We start from the raw sequence: 15,259 nt of genomic DNA on the forward strand, positions 1-15,259 counted from the left end.
AATATGATTTCCTTTAACAATATGATTTCCTGATAAAGTAACTATACACTCGCCTGATAAAGTGGTGATCCCAACTATATCATCTATCCATGCTAGAAACCGGGCTCTGCGGGAGCAGAACTTTTAGAACCAAAAAGCTCTTTTTCTTAGAACCTTCAGGTGCTCCGGGGCTTTCCTCTAGCATCTTGAGGTTACTAGGAATTTGTCTGCTGCTGCTCTGGAATTTGTCTGCTGCTGCTCCGGTTTCACCCCGGCTACAATTTCCATAAGAACACTCAATCAAATACTGATAACTATACTGAGGGTAAAATGACTATTTTACCCCTGGTCAAAGTCAACCTCTTGATGCAAGTCAACATACAGTTGACCTGATTCGTCAAGTTGGGCCACCAACTCGTCGAGTCCCTACTCCCATTTCTCAATTCTGCTCGCTACTACTCGTCGAGTATGGCATAGACTCGACGAGTTCCCCTTTGATACAAGCGCTTAGTCAAACTGCATCCGACTCGCCGAGTTGTATGAACAACTCGTTGAGTTCTTCTTCATCATATGAACACTCCAACTGGGACTCGCCGAGTTGTATTAACAACTCGCCGAGTCAATGCCCTGACTCGGCGAGTCCTTCCATGAATGAGTCCGATCTCCGACTCACTGAGTCCCCTTAAAACTCACTGGTTCCACTCGACATAATACATAGAAGGGGAAACCCAAGGACTCGTGACCCGACTCGCCGAGTCTGAAGAATGACTCGCCGAGTCGGTTGCATGCAACTTCTATACAATCGATTCTGCTCAAAACCACTGCATATAATTTATAGATATGGGTTCCTATAGCTTGTTCACCACGTAAACTTTCCAAATTTACGTGTACATATGCATGAAAAGGGATTTAAAGGCTCAAAAGACACTTAAAAGAGTAGATCTAGGGCTTTCATGCAAAATGGCTCCATAAAGGTGTTAGATCTACGTTTCTGGAACTGAAACATGGCTAGATCCGAAGGCTAATCAACCCAAAGTGATATCTCTACTATAATCAAGCTAAGAAATGGATAAAATGGCCTAAATGTGCTTATAATGGAGAATCAATCATAGAAGCAAAAGGAAATCCGATTATTACCTCAATAAACTCTGTAGTGGGTGCAAGATCTTGGATTTTCTTCTATTCCTTTGGATCTAGCCTCCTTATTCTCTTCAAAACTTCAAGATTCACACAAGAAATGCTCAAATGCTCAAGGAATGGTTAGGGTTTGCTAAATGATGCTCTGAGGGTGAAGGATGCGAGTTTGGGGCTCATAACATGGTTTAAATAGGGTGCAAACCCTTAAAGTTAGGGTTTCATCCAGACAAGCGGACTCGCCGAGTTTCCAACTTAAACGTGCTCACAAACGCGGGTCTACTCGGCGAGTCGGGCCTACAACTCGTCGAGTGCAGCTAAAATGCCAAAAATACATAGATCAAAATACATACCAGGAGCCAGGTGTTACACTTTACCCATTCGTTATGCTCCATGGATTATCCATGGGTCACCCCATGGACTTAGTCCAACATAAGGAATCTTGGATCACAAGCCCACATATATAAGAATGAATGATTTACACAATCAACCCATATATTTAATTAGTCTCCTTTTGATCACTTAATTAATTCCAAATTAATTCTTGATCAATACTAATTAAATAACCTTATTAATATATTAGAACTTATAATATATTAACCAACCTTAAGTGTTATTTCTCTCATTATAGTCTATCCAAATGCATGATGCCATGCAACCCAAATGGACCATGCCGGGTCGGGTCAAGTCTTACCAATTATAGTTATGGACTTAGACATTAATCCAACAGATGGTTCATGGATGGTACATTATTCTTTGTTCTTCTTCACGTCACTGCATCAAATAAGAATCTGAATAAATTTTTACGCCATTTCCATCTGGATTCTCTTTCTCCCTAGAGTATCTGATCCTATTTCTTTGATTTTGACAATCCACAGTTTTCAATCATATTAACCCTAGCGGAAGCAAAATTAAAGATGAAGGTGTTGTCAATTACATAAAAAAGGTACACATCTTTTCTACTTCTACCCCTTCTAAAGCCTATCTTGGAACAAAGCTCACTATGTAATGTTTCTTTCATTACAGGTGCTTGAAAGTGATGCTTTTTATGTCCCTTCATTAACTGGTTCAGTTGGTTAAAGCCTTCCGAAGATTACACAGTAATAGAACTAGCTGGAATAGACAGACCTGGACTATTATCAAAAGTATCTGCAGTTCTCACAAATCTTGGATGTAATGTAGTCAATGTTGAAATATGGACTCAATACAAGAGTCGTAGCTGTTGTACATGTCACAGATGAGAAAACAAGAAGTGTAGTTAAGATCATAAAAGACTCTCAACTATTAAGAAACTGTTGTGTAATGTTCTTAAGGGGAACAATAACTTGAACACTGGTAAAATGACGCTTTCGAACCCGGGGTTTACGCATAGGGAGAGACGATTGCATCAGATTATGTTTGCTGAGAGGGATTATGAGAATGTTGGAAGGGTAGAACATGAAGAAAAGGAGAATAGATGGAGGCCACAGGTTAGTGTGTTGGATTGTGCTGAGAAGGATTACACGATTATTACTATGAGGTTTAGGGATCGACCAAAGCTTTTGTTTAATATAATCTGGACTTTGACTGATAAGCAATATGTTGTGTTTCATGGAGTAGTTCACACAAGGAAAATGGAGGCATATCAGGTGTTTTAGTTTTTTGTTTGGTTTCATTTGTTCTTTATGAATTGTGAGCATAATACATGATTAGATGAGCCAAAAGTTTACAATAAGGTTAAATTCAAGAAATAGCAACGTACTTTTATTTATTTATTTTATTATGTTAGCATATACTAATTTCATTTCTTTCTATAGCACAAAACAATTTTGACTAGCATAATTGGGTGGATTTTTCAAAGTTAAAAAAGGTTTAATCTCATAAAAGACCTTACATTTTACCTGTGGATACGGGGAGGTATTTTTCAACACATAATGGTTTTATCTATAAAAAAAAACAAGCCAATTTAATATGAGGTGATGGGCAAATATGTAAATTTGTAGGTGAAATGTGCACAAATTCTGGTGGAAGCAGGAGCTAAAGTGGATGCATTAGATAAAAACAAGAACATTGCCCTCCATTACGTAGCTAGTTATGGAAGAAAAGAATGTGTATCCCTCTTGCTAGATAACGGTGCAGCCATGTAAGTTTAGTTTTTATATAATCAATTATTTTTAAATATTTTTTATTTTAATTTTGATTTTTCTTTATTATTATTATTATTATTATTATTATTATTATTATTATTATTACGATATATAGTACTCTGCAAAACATGGATGGGAAAGCACCTATTAATGTGGCAAAACTCAACAACCAGAAGAATGTATTGAAGTTTCCTGAGAAGGATGCTTTCCTATAGAAGCCAACCCATTGTTTAGTGCAAATACTGTAATTTCTGTTTTGAGCTTTTCACCTGATGGAGAGGTACAACCATTCATTCTATTTTCATACATGATGAAACAGAAACACTAGAAGTTTTTCAGTTATTTTTTTAAAAACATATGGCAGGGGTTGATAGCTTTCTCTGAGCATGGTTTAATGATAAGATGGTGGTCATTGGGATCCATGTGATTAGAATTTCCCTGGTGCTCCAACGTTTTTGCTAAATAAACCCAGGGCTATTTGGTCATTAAAACAATGTTAAATTTTTATGGTGTCTAATCTGCAATTTCTAGTGGGCTTGGAGTTCCTGCTGTTGGCATGGCGTTCCTTGGCTAGAATAGGGAATTCATAAATGACATGGTATTTTAAATATATATAAATAAATAAATATTTAAGATAATAATAGTTAGGTGAGTAAATGGATAAAATTGTGAAATTTTGTTGTAGGCTACCTATTTTGGCTGGTGCTGCTAGGGCTTTAGGTGTTGTTGGGGCTTTATGTAACACCCCCCTCTGGCACGTATCACAATATTGTCCGCTTTGGGCCACTCGGCACGAGGACTTCCCAGGGGGTCACCCATCCTGGTACTACTCCCGCCTGAGCACACTTAACTGCAGAGTTCTTATGGGATCTGCTGCCCTCACGGCTTTAAAACGCGTTGTGATAGAGAAGGTATCAACACCCCTTATAAGGAATGCTTAGTTCTCCTTCCCAGCCGATGTGGGATCAGATCTAAGCCACTTTCACCCCCCCATTATAGGGTTCGACGTCCCCGTCGAACACATCGACCCGTGCCCTAGCTCTGATACCATTTGTAACACCCCCATCTGGCACGTATCACAATATTGTCCGCTTTGGGCCACTCGGCACGAGGATTTCCCAGGGGGTCACCCATCCCGGTACTACTCCCGCCCGAGCACGCTTAACTGCAGAGTTCTTATGGGATCTGCTGCCCTCACGGCTTTAAAACGCGTTGTAATAGGGAAGGTATCCACATCCCTTATAAGGAATGCTTAGTTCTCCTTCCCAGCCGATGTGGGATCAGATCTAAGCCACTTTCACCCCCCATTATAGGGTTCGACGTCCCCGTCGAACACATCGACCCGTGCCCTAGCTCTGATACCATTTGTAACACCCCCCTCTGGCACGTATCACAATATTGTCCGCTTTGGACCACTCGGCACGAGGACTTCCCAGGGGGTCACCCAACCCGGTACTACTCCCGCCCGAGCATGCTTAACTGCAGAGTTCTTATGGGATCTGCTGCCCTCACGGCTTTAAAACGTGTTGTAATAGGGAAGGTATCCACACCCCTTATAAGGAATGCTTAGTTCTCCTTCCCAGCTGATGTGGGATCAGATCTAACCCACCTAGCTCTGATACCAACTTGTAACGACCCAAATTTTACGTCCGAAAATTTCATTTTAAAATATTACTTTAGAAAACATTAATAAATAAAGACATTGTTTGATCACACCATAACACATCGTAACCATGTTCTAAAAGGTCAAACCATACATCCCATCAAAATATCAGAGTACAATCCCAGTAAATCTCGTAAATGCGGAAACCGAAGAGTGTGTGTATGACGTGCCTCTACCGCGCCGGCTCCTTCCCCTTCGATGCAGAGGTACCTGAAAACAAAACTGTAAACGTAAGCACATCGGCTTGGAAGGAGAACGAAACATTCCTTATAAGGGGTGTGGATACCTTCCCTATCACAACGCGTTTTAAAGCCGTGAGGGCAGCAGATCCCATAAGAACTCTGCAGTTAAGCGTGCTCGGGCGGGAGTAGTACCGGGATGGGTGACCCCCTGGGAAGTCCTCGTGTCGAGTGGCCCAAAGCGGACAATATTGTGATACGTGCCAGAGGGGGATGTTACAAATGGTATCAGAGCTGGGGCACGGGTCGATGTGTTCGACAGGGACGTCGAACCCTATAATGGGGGGTGAAGGTGGGTTGCACCTGATCCCACATCGGCTGGGAAGGAGAACTAAGCATTCCTTATAAGGGGTGTGGATACCTTCCCTATCACAACGCGTTTTAAAGCCGTGAGGGCAGCAGATCCCATAAGAACTCTGCAGTTAAGCGTGCTCGGGCGGGAGTAGTACCGGGATGGGTGACCCCCTGGGAAGTCCTCGTGCCGAGTGGCCCAAAGCGTACAATATTGTGATACGTGCCAGAGGGGGATGTTACACTTTAAGTGCTGCAGAAGCTTTAAGGGCAACATATTTTTCACCTTATATCACAATGGATGGTGCTTATCATGCTAGGCCATCTGGCCAGACCTCTACATTGCCTCCTACAAGGTCTATTACTTGTTATTATGATTTACAATTATGAGGGTATTTAGGTCATTTACTCAGAAAAAAGATATTTCTTCTTCGGTTTCATTGCAACAAAGATAGTAGTACAAATAAACCTGGTAATGAAGTGAAGTCTTCTCAGAGACCTGGTAACACAAGATTACAAAGAAGTTCCTCAAATCAAATGCAACCACCAAGTCCCTCACACCTCCTGTTGCCCCTCTAACTATCCAGACCTCTACATTGCCTCCTACAAGGTCTATTACTTGTTATTATGATTTACAATTATGAGGGTATTTAGGTCATTTACTCAGAAAAAAGATATTTCTTCTTTGGTTTCATTGCAGCAAAGATAGTATTACAAATAAACCTGGTAATGAAGTGAAGTCTTCTCAGAGACCTGGTAACACAAGATTACAAAGAAGTTCCTCAAATCAAATGCAACCACCAAGTCCCTCACACCTCCTGTTGCCCCTCTAACTATCCAGACTGCTCAAGTATCCAATGTACCAACAAAGGGCAGTTATTGGGACTTTGATAGTTCAACAAATGGCAGTTATTAGGACTTTGACTAGACTTTTCAATGAGACATCGGAAGCATTAGGAGGAGCGAATGCGGTTCCAACAAAGCCCAATGGTGAATTTGCTAATGCCCTCAAGATTCAGGTAATCTTTTCTGATTCCATTCCAATCAACATCATAGGACTTAAGGGGTTAAAAATTAACTTTTTTTAAATAGGTGAATCTTACGACTAGTGATTGGGATGAGTGTAGCTTCTGACTAGCAACACTGCAGTGGATAAATGGAAATGGAGTTTATACACAGGAAGTTTCATGTGCTTACAAGTTCTCTGATGTTTGCATTCACATGACTAGCTATTTCTGGGACAATCGTCCTTCGGAAGACGATTTTCAATCTCTTCCATTCTCTAGTGTCGGTTGCTTGGTTAGTATCTTTTGGAAGTTTCATGTCATCTGGCGTCACATTTTTGTTATTGATTCTGTTTTTCACGGGGTTTTTGGACCAGATGTCATCCTGGGGAAAGCTTCTACCAATTGCAGGCTCTTTCGATTGCTGGCAACCTCATGTATGTATCTTCTTTTACATGGTAGTTCCCTGTCTTTCCCTCCCCAGCTTTCGCGGTTTCTTGGTTTTGTTTTCTATCAGGTTTCTTCTTCATACCTTGTGTCTTCTCTTCGCGAAGGCGCATGGGCATGATTAGTGGTAGCCAGCCCTTCATGGTGTTCATACTAGCAATATGCGATGTATCTGGTGTGGTAATATTTTTGCTACCGCACCCATCCCCCCAATGCTACATGCCCGAGGTTTGCGATCGTTCTTCTTTGTAACGCCCGTAGATCCGGGCTAGTCAATTTGGAGATAATATGGGTTGAAAATCACTTTTCGACAAAAGATTATTTACAATAAATAATCTTAACCAAGTTGTAGAATATGTCTCAAGGGTTCCGTACATATAAAGAGCGCCGAAATCCGAGTTATAACGAAGAAATTATGACCCGTCGAAGTTTCGCGACGGAACCGGCACGACACCGGGGAGACGTAAATAGTGAATTCATAATAGAGCGAAATTTAGCCTTAGTGATCTAAATGAAATTCATAGAATATGTTAACCTGAAAGCGTCCATAAAAAGAACGCCCAAATCTGACTTCGTATGAGGAAGTTATGATTTTTCTAAGATTTGGCTTAGCAGTGCACGACCTGAAACTTGAATTTTAGTTCGAGCGGTTTTTGGCTTATGCGACCTAAATGAGAGTTGAAGATCTCATTAATAGGAACTAAACAGTAAAAGGATAGACGAAAACGGAGTCTGTATGAAGGAGTTACGAATTTTTCACGGTCATTTAACAGTCTAATCTTCTCGTACTGTTAAATTTAAGATCGGTCGAGAATTATCCGACGGAGTCAAAATGAAAGTTGTAGATATTATTTTTACCTACGCGTGGATATAAAGAACATAAAAAATGGAGCTCGTATGTTAATGTTACGGATTTTAGAAGTCGGAAGTGTGTTGTGCCAAAATGGGTGGCGTGGCACAATCTTGGCCATTACTTTCTCCCCAACTCTTGCCACCAAATGGTGACATGTGGCACCAAGTTCAACCATATTTCACCCTATAAATAGAACCTCTTCCACCCTCATTTTCTTCACACCTTTCCCATTCTTTATTCTCTTTACTCTCTCTCTCTCTCTCTAGAACCTCTCTCTAGCCCCGAAACCCCCCGAAAAGTCTAGAGAACCTCCCTAACACGAGGCGGAAGCCCCAGAGTGCTTGACGGCTTCGAGAAGAAGAACTTTTCATCTCGACAACGCTGCTCCAAGCAAAGCCCGATTTTCTATTAAACCCGCTGTAAGTGAGCTAGGCCTATACTATTTTTAATATAGCTTTTATTTAATTATAGTAACGTGATTAGGAACTTATAATAAGTACTTGAGCTATTATTATGGGTTATATAAGTATTGTTTAACGCTTATATAATAGTAGTAATAGCTAAACGATTAATTAGTCTCGGCGAATAATAGATCAAACTCTAGTGATAATAATACTAGGTTTCGTCGAAGGAAATTATTTTTAAGAAGCGAAGCACTGTCTAAGTTCGGAATCGCCACATTTTCAAGTGAGTGCGTAGTTATTTTCATCTTACACATAGATATGAAGTATTTTATATAAATTACATGCCATGTGTGCATATTATCTGGATACTGGCTGTCTATGCTGGATGAATGATTTTATACATGTTTTAAATGATTTAAACTATATATTTATTTTATATCTACAAATATGTTAGGATAAAACATGGGTAGATGAAATAGTTGATGTGTGATGAAATAAAATGATGAGAGATATGTGATGATAATTAGGTGAGGATAGATATGTGATGATGAATCAGTGATGTAGGATGAAAGATACTATAACCTTGTCTGACAATTTGGAGATGTAGTCATCTACAGAGTATAGATGGCGACCACAGACTATTATAGACAACCCCATGGAAACAACAGCAGAATCATAACCTGTAGGTGATGAATTACGATTTTAGGCGATGTTGTAACTACGTATTCATGCGACGATACTCTAACCCCTTACTATGAATTACGAGTCCAGGAGATGTTGTAACTACGTATTCATGCGATGATACCCTAACCCTTGTTGGGCATGTATTGAGGGAGTAATCCCTGAATCAATAGGCGATGATCCTTAGGGAGAGTCCTTAGGAACAAACATATAAGGAAATGTGATGTAAGGAGATGAGATGTAAATATGATGTAGGAGATGATCCTTAGGATAAATCCTTAGGGAAGGTACTTAGGAATAAAGAAGATAATGGGGATGGGTAATTGGGTTAATTGTTTGATGATTAAACATAATAATTATATTCTTGTGGGTTGAAAACCCTATGTACTCACCAGGTTTCCCAACCTGACCGATTCAGTTTACTTGTATCACAGGTGACGAGGTGAAGTTACATTACATTGAGAGATTAAGGAGACATAGATCACTAGTGTAAATGTATGTAAGTTCTGTTTATGCTTATGTTTCTGTATTGACGATGACATCCTAAATGTTTTAAAATGAATAAAAATACATTTCTTCGGAAATGCTTTGATAATGAAATTATCATGTTTTTCTAGGAACAAATTCCGCAACGTTTTTATTAAAAGAGATACTCTGATTTTTATAAAGCATAAACAAAATCGGTCTTTTCTGGACGTGAAAATGGGGATGTCACATTCTTATCAGAGGTGTGGCCACATTTCCTCTCGTCTTTGACCGTTTTAGGTGGGAGTATCATGGTCCGACTTCTTTTTGGGATGCATGTGGTGGCCTACACGGCGATTACCCGGGTTGGCGGTGCTCGTGTGTTAATGGCTATGACCGTTGTTGAACCTTTGGTTGTTTATAACTTGACCAAGCCATGTATTTTCGATGGGATAGCCTGTACTGGAAAAAGATTCGGGCACCCAAGGATGATATTGTTATCGGATCTTTGCTTGACTACCGAGAACTCGATTATCCGGGTTACTTGTTCGTTCCTATTGACACCGAATATAGTTAATGGTAGGTTTATGGTACCGAGTGGCCACAACTTATGTCCCGCGAAGCCAACGACTGGTGACTGGGTTGGCGGTTTCAGGATCCTTCTCCAACATGATGAAAGTTTCTTGAAACAGTGTTCGTAAAGGATATCGATGTTGCTACCTCCGTTAACTAAGGCTCGCTAGGTCTTCTGATGTATAACCGTGGCGGGGATTATGATTGGATCTATTGGGTCCTAGTCAGGCACTCGTAGGTTTGATGGCGAGAAACTGATGTTTAGAGTGTCTCCGGGAGGGATCACATCGCCTTTGGCCATCCGTTGGTACTTGTCTCGATCCTTGGGTCTCGTTATTGTGAAAATCTCCTCTTTTTTGATTGGTTGTTTGCCTACTTCCTTGCGGGTTCTCCCATCTTTTTGGTCAGCTTTGAACTTTGACCGTAGGGTCCTTTCTATTTCTGTTAGATCTCCTTTTGTGACATCCCAAATTTCACGGCCAAAAAAGACTGATTTGTTTATGCTTTGTTTTTAAAATCAGAGTAATCTTTTATAGAAAACAATTGCGGAATTTATTCCCAAAACAAAATATGATAAGAATTTATCAAATCATTTCTTTAAAGAAATGTATTTTCATTATATAACAAAATCTTGGGATGTCATGTTCAATACATACCAAAAGCATAAACAAAACAAAATATACCTTACAACAGTTATTCATAACTACTGGCCTATAATCCAAAATCTCTCGTTATGTCAGCCAACTTATGCTCTCGTGCCATAACATGTAATACAAAGAAAAATGAGTGGGTCAGGCTTGGGAGCCTGGTGAGCATATAGCGTTTTCATCCCACAATGTTATATATATATATATATATATATATATATATATATATATATATATATACATACATACATACATATATATATATATACATACATACATATATATATATATATATATATATATATATATATTAGAACTCACAAACTTATATAATTTCACCATATAAAAGCAACTTTTATCCCACCCCATCAATCCTCACAATAACACGATCTAAACTCTCATATCTAAAACCTTCCTCTTTTCCTGATCCCTACTCACGAATCTAAAACTGATCTCTTCACCTGATCCATACTCCTGGAATCTAAAACTAATCTCTTCACTTGATCTATACTCCCGGATCTAAAACTTATCTCTTCACCTGATCCATACTCCTGGATCTAAAACTAATCTCTTCACCTGATCCATACTCCCAGATCTAAAACTGTGCCCAATCCATACTTCCAGACTAGGGACAATTAACTTAGTCTTAATCCATACTCCTGGACTAATAACAAGTTTTTCTCTTTACTTGATCCATACTCACGGATCTAAAACTAATCTCTTCACTTGATCCATACTCCCAGATCTAAAACTAATCTCTTTACCTGATCCATACTCCTGAATCTAAAACTAATCTCTTCACCTGATCCATACTCCGGGATCTAAAACTAATCTCATCACCTGATCCATACTCCCGGATCTAAAACTGTGCCCAGTCCATACTTCCAGACTAGGGACAATTAACTTAGTCTTAATCCATACTCCTGGACTAATAACAAGTTTTTCTCTTTACTTGATCCATACTCACGGATCTAAAACTAATCTCTTCACTTGATCCATACTCCCAGATCTAAAACTAATCTCTTTACCTGATCCATACTCCTGAATCTAAAACTAATCTCTTCACCTGATCCATACTCCGGGATCTAAAACTAATCTCATCACCTGATCCATACTCCCGGATCTAAAACTGTGCCCAATCCATACTCCCGGATTAGGGACAATTAACTTAGTCTTAATCTATACTCCCAGACTAATAACAAGTTTTTCTCTTTACCTGATCCATACTCACGGGTCTAAAACTAACCTCTTGAACTCATTATCCAACTCATCTTTTATCACACACCAACTATCTCATCTACCCATGTTCTACCCAACATATTTGTAGATATAAAATACATATATAATTTAACTAATTTAAAACTATATAAAACATCCATTTCACACTCATCATACAACAATATATAAACGCATAGCACGTACTTCATAGCAAATACTTCATATTTATGTGTTAGAAGAGAGTAACTATACACTTACCCAAAACATATACTTAATACATTCAAACAATACTTGTATTAAAATCATGTTTATGAAAGGGACTATACACTCACTTGATAAGATGATTATCAGGCAGCACTATGGCTCTCCAAGTAGTAACTCTTCGGTGAAACCGAGATATCTTCATACACCGGACTTCTTGCGGGTAGATTTCGGCTAGAAAACTCTTTTCTTTTTGGGATCTTCGGAGCGTCAGGACACAATTAGGGTCTCGGGACATAATTGGGGCTTCGGGGTTAATTCAAGAGGGCTAGAGAGGGTATCGGGAGTGAGAGAGTAAGGGAAATAGCAACCATGGCCGGCTACCATTCGATTTCTATTTATAGGGCCATTTTTCTGGATTCACGTCTTGAATCTCAAATATTCACATCGTGAGTTCAGTAGTCATCAGGTGCGTCATTGCAACTTGCATCTGTCAGGCTCCAGAAGTCATTAATACTGAGTTCACATCGTGAACACTATATTCACGTCGTGAACTCTGACACAACTTTGGTGTTCGCGCCCCGAACTTCAGAAATTCATTACTTTCACATATGAGCTCTGTTTTTGACGTTCTTTATATCCACGCGTTAGGTGAGATTATGCTCTACAACTATCATTTAGACTTCGTTGGCTAATTTTGATTTTATATTTAATATATTAATAATATTTTATTTTTAGTAGGCCGGGACATGAAAACTGCATTAGAAATTCATAACTCCTTCATCTGACGTCTGTTTTTGGCTGTCTTTTCACCGTTGCACTATTATCAACGATATCTTCGATTCTCGTTTAGATTGTTTTGGATAGAACTCACACGATCTCAAAGTCGAACTTCGGGCTGCATATTGCTAAGCTGAAACTTAGAAAAATCATAACTTCCTCATACGAAGTCAGATTTGGACGTTCTTTTTATGCACGCTATCGGCTTAACGTCTTCAACGACTTTCGTTTAGATCGCTAAGGCTAAATATCACTCTATCGTAAATTCACTATTTACGTCGCGTTGTGTCGTGTTGGTTCTGTCGCGAAACTTTGACATGTCATAACTTCTTCGTTATAACTCGGATTTCAACGTTCTTTATATGTACGGAATCCTTGTAATATATACTACAAATTAGTTAAGACTAATCCTACTAAATAATCTTCTATCAAAAAGACATTTTTGATGTTCCTTGTCTCTAAATTGACTAGCCCTGATCTACGGGCGTTACACCTTTCAATTGCTTGTCTGCTACTTCTCTTTTGAGTATCGTGCATTCTCCGGTGTCTTGTGTTTTGCTTTTGTGGTATTCATAGTATTTACTTTTTTCCTTCTCTGTCCACTGTGGGATTTTTCTACGGCATGTACTTTCGACATGTGGCTCCTCGGATCGTCTTTGACGAATGGGCGGAATCTGCAGGAGGAATGTCTCAAATGTCTGCTTTGTTTGTCGTGGTTTATGTCGTTGTGCTCTTTATGGTTGTGACGGGAGTAGGAGGCGGTTGATTATTGTTTGAGGTTGGAATTCGCTACGGCCTTTAAATTTGTTTATTTACGCTCTTCTGTTTCGATCTGTCAGATGTATTTTTCAACCCTGAATTTTAACTCGTCTCTGGATTTCGGTATTGTGCCTTGCATTTTTCTTGACAGTGGTCCTAGGAGTAGCCGTTGGGCGAAGGCGACTATGACTAAGAATTCTTTATGTCCTGGGACGCTTAAAGTTACTAATGTGAACCGGTCATAATATGCTCAGGTAGACTCTCCCTCATTTTGCTTGCATGCCATGATCGAGTTGGCATCTCCTTTGACTTTTCTCAACTGCATGAAATTGTGGAGGAATAGATGTCTCAATTGTTCGAAGTTGGAGATGCTTCGTGATCGTAATGCCTTGAACCACTTGTAAGCATTTCCTGACAGTGTGACTGGGAAGTAGGTGCAGGTGAACCTCGTGTCCATCTGGAGCAACGTCATCGTCCATTCATAAGTGTCTATGTGTTCGTCGGGATCTGTTTCGCTGTTATATTTTGGGATATTTTGGATCATGTCGGAATGTGGTATTTTGTATTGCAGGAGCTCCTGGAAAAATGTCGAGCTAATGCTTGGCACCGAGTCATACATGTATGGATATACAGGTGCTCTACTGGCTATTGTGTGATGCATATGATAGGGGTTGTCATAATGGTATCCTTGGTTATACCCCGACGTTTTTGGCACATACACTGCCTGTGTGGGGTATGAATGCACCAACTGATTTGACTGTGAGCTCGACTCCGTTGGTCCTATGGTGTGTGGGTGTGTTCTCTGTACTGGTATGTCTTGACTTTTGTTGTTTTACGGTTGTGTTGGGGGGTACATGTCTTGGTATTAGTAGGAGTATGGGTTGAACGATGGTTGTTTTGCGCGTAGCGGGACGCGGGACATGGCGGCCATCGGGGAAGACGGATGACCTGCAGGAATTGGTTATATAGCGGATGTGATGGTGCTTGGGCACCAGGTGCTAGTCCCTGCCTTCCCCGTGGGTGGCTACTGGTGAGTTGATGGTTGTGATTGTGTTTTGGGTTCCCTTTGGGGCATCGTGGTGGTTGTCATGGCCAGATATGGCGTTGCGGCGGGTGTCGGTCACCATAAACTAGCCATGAACTCCATCGCGGAGCCGATTGGAGGTGTTTTCCGTGTTGTACTAGCGACTATCCTTCCAATGTCGACGGACTGCTCCCGTCTAGGGACTGCATTGGTCGAACTAGGCTAGTGGTGTCACCTTCTTGTCGTTGCTGTCCTTTGTCCATCATTTTCGGTGCCTAGTGTTGCTGAGTGGGTTTTACAGGATTGAGTGCAATCCCGGATGGCACCAACTATTGTGATATGTCACTGGCTTAACTCCGTCTGTCCGAGGGCAGGAATGAAGGTCTTCTGGATCACAACAAGGAAGTTAAAACCGCCAGTCTTCGTCCGAGGGGTGGTCCCGGAACGAGGTTCCGACGATTAAGTCAGTGAGGGCCTGAGAGAGTTGAAACCGTAAAGAGAGAATAGAAGGGTTTTTGATCTCGACCCCTTTTCTTGGGGGGAGAAGGGTGCCTTTTATACCTGTGGATAGGGGAACAGATCCCCGGTAGTATCTTCTAACTTTTCAGGTTTGGCAGGGGCTGATGGCTTTTGATTGGAGGATCGTTTTCCATGAGTAGTTGTTCACAATTGGTGCAGACTCTACCAGAAGCGACGTCCAAAACACTACACCTGTCACTTTGGGGAACTCTTGGTACTGTTTTGTCTTCAATGTTAGCCGTGGCACTTGGG

At 40.4% G+C, this 15,259-nt stretch overlaps 2 pseudogenes; both read left to right on the forward strand.

Moving 5' to 3' along the window:
* The first annotated feature begins 1,850 nt into the window (after nt 1-1,850).
* LOC145016807 (ACT domain-containing protein ACR6 pseudogene) lies at nt 1,851-2,750 on the forward strand (annotated as a pseudogene).
* A 2,449-nt stretch (nt 2,751-5,199) lies between these two features.
* Nucleotides 5,200-5,317, forward strand: LOC145018952 (5S ribosomal RNA; annotated as a pseudogene).
* Nucleotides 5,318-15,259: the final 9,942 nt, after the last annotated feature.

Source organism: Lactuca saligna, chromosome 9 (genome assembly GCF_052625555.1).
Source record: "Lactuca saligna cultivar CGN05327 chromosome 9, ASM5262555v1, whole genome shotgun sequence".
NCBI lineage: Eukaryota > Viridiplantae > Streptophyta > Magnoliopsida > Asterales > Asteraceae > Lactuca > Lactuca saligna.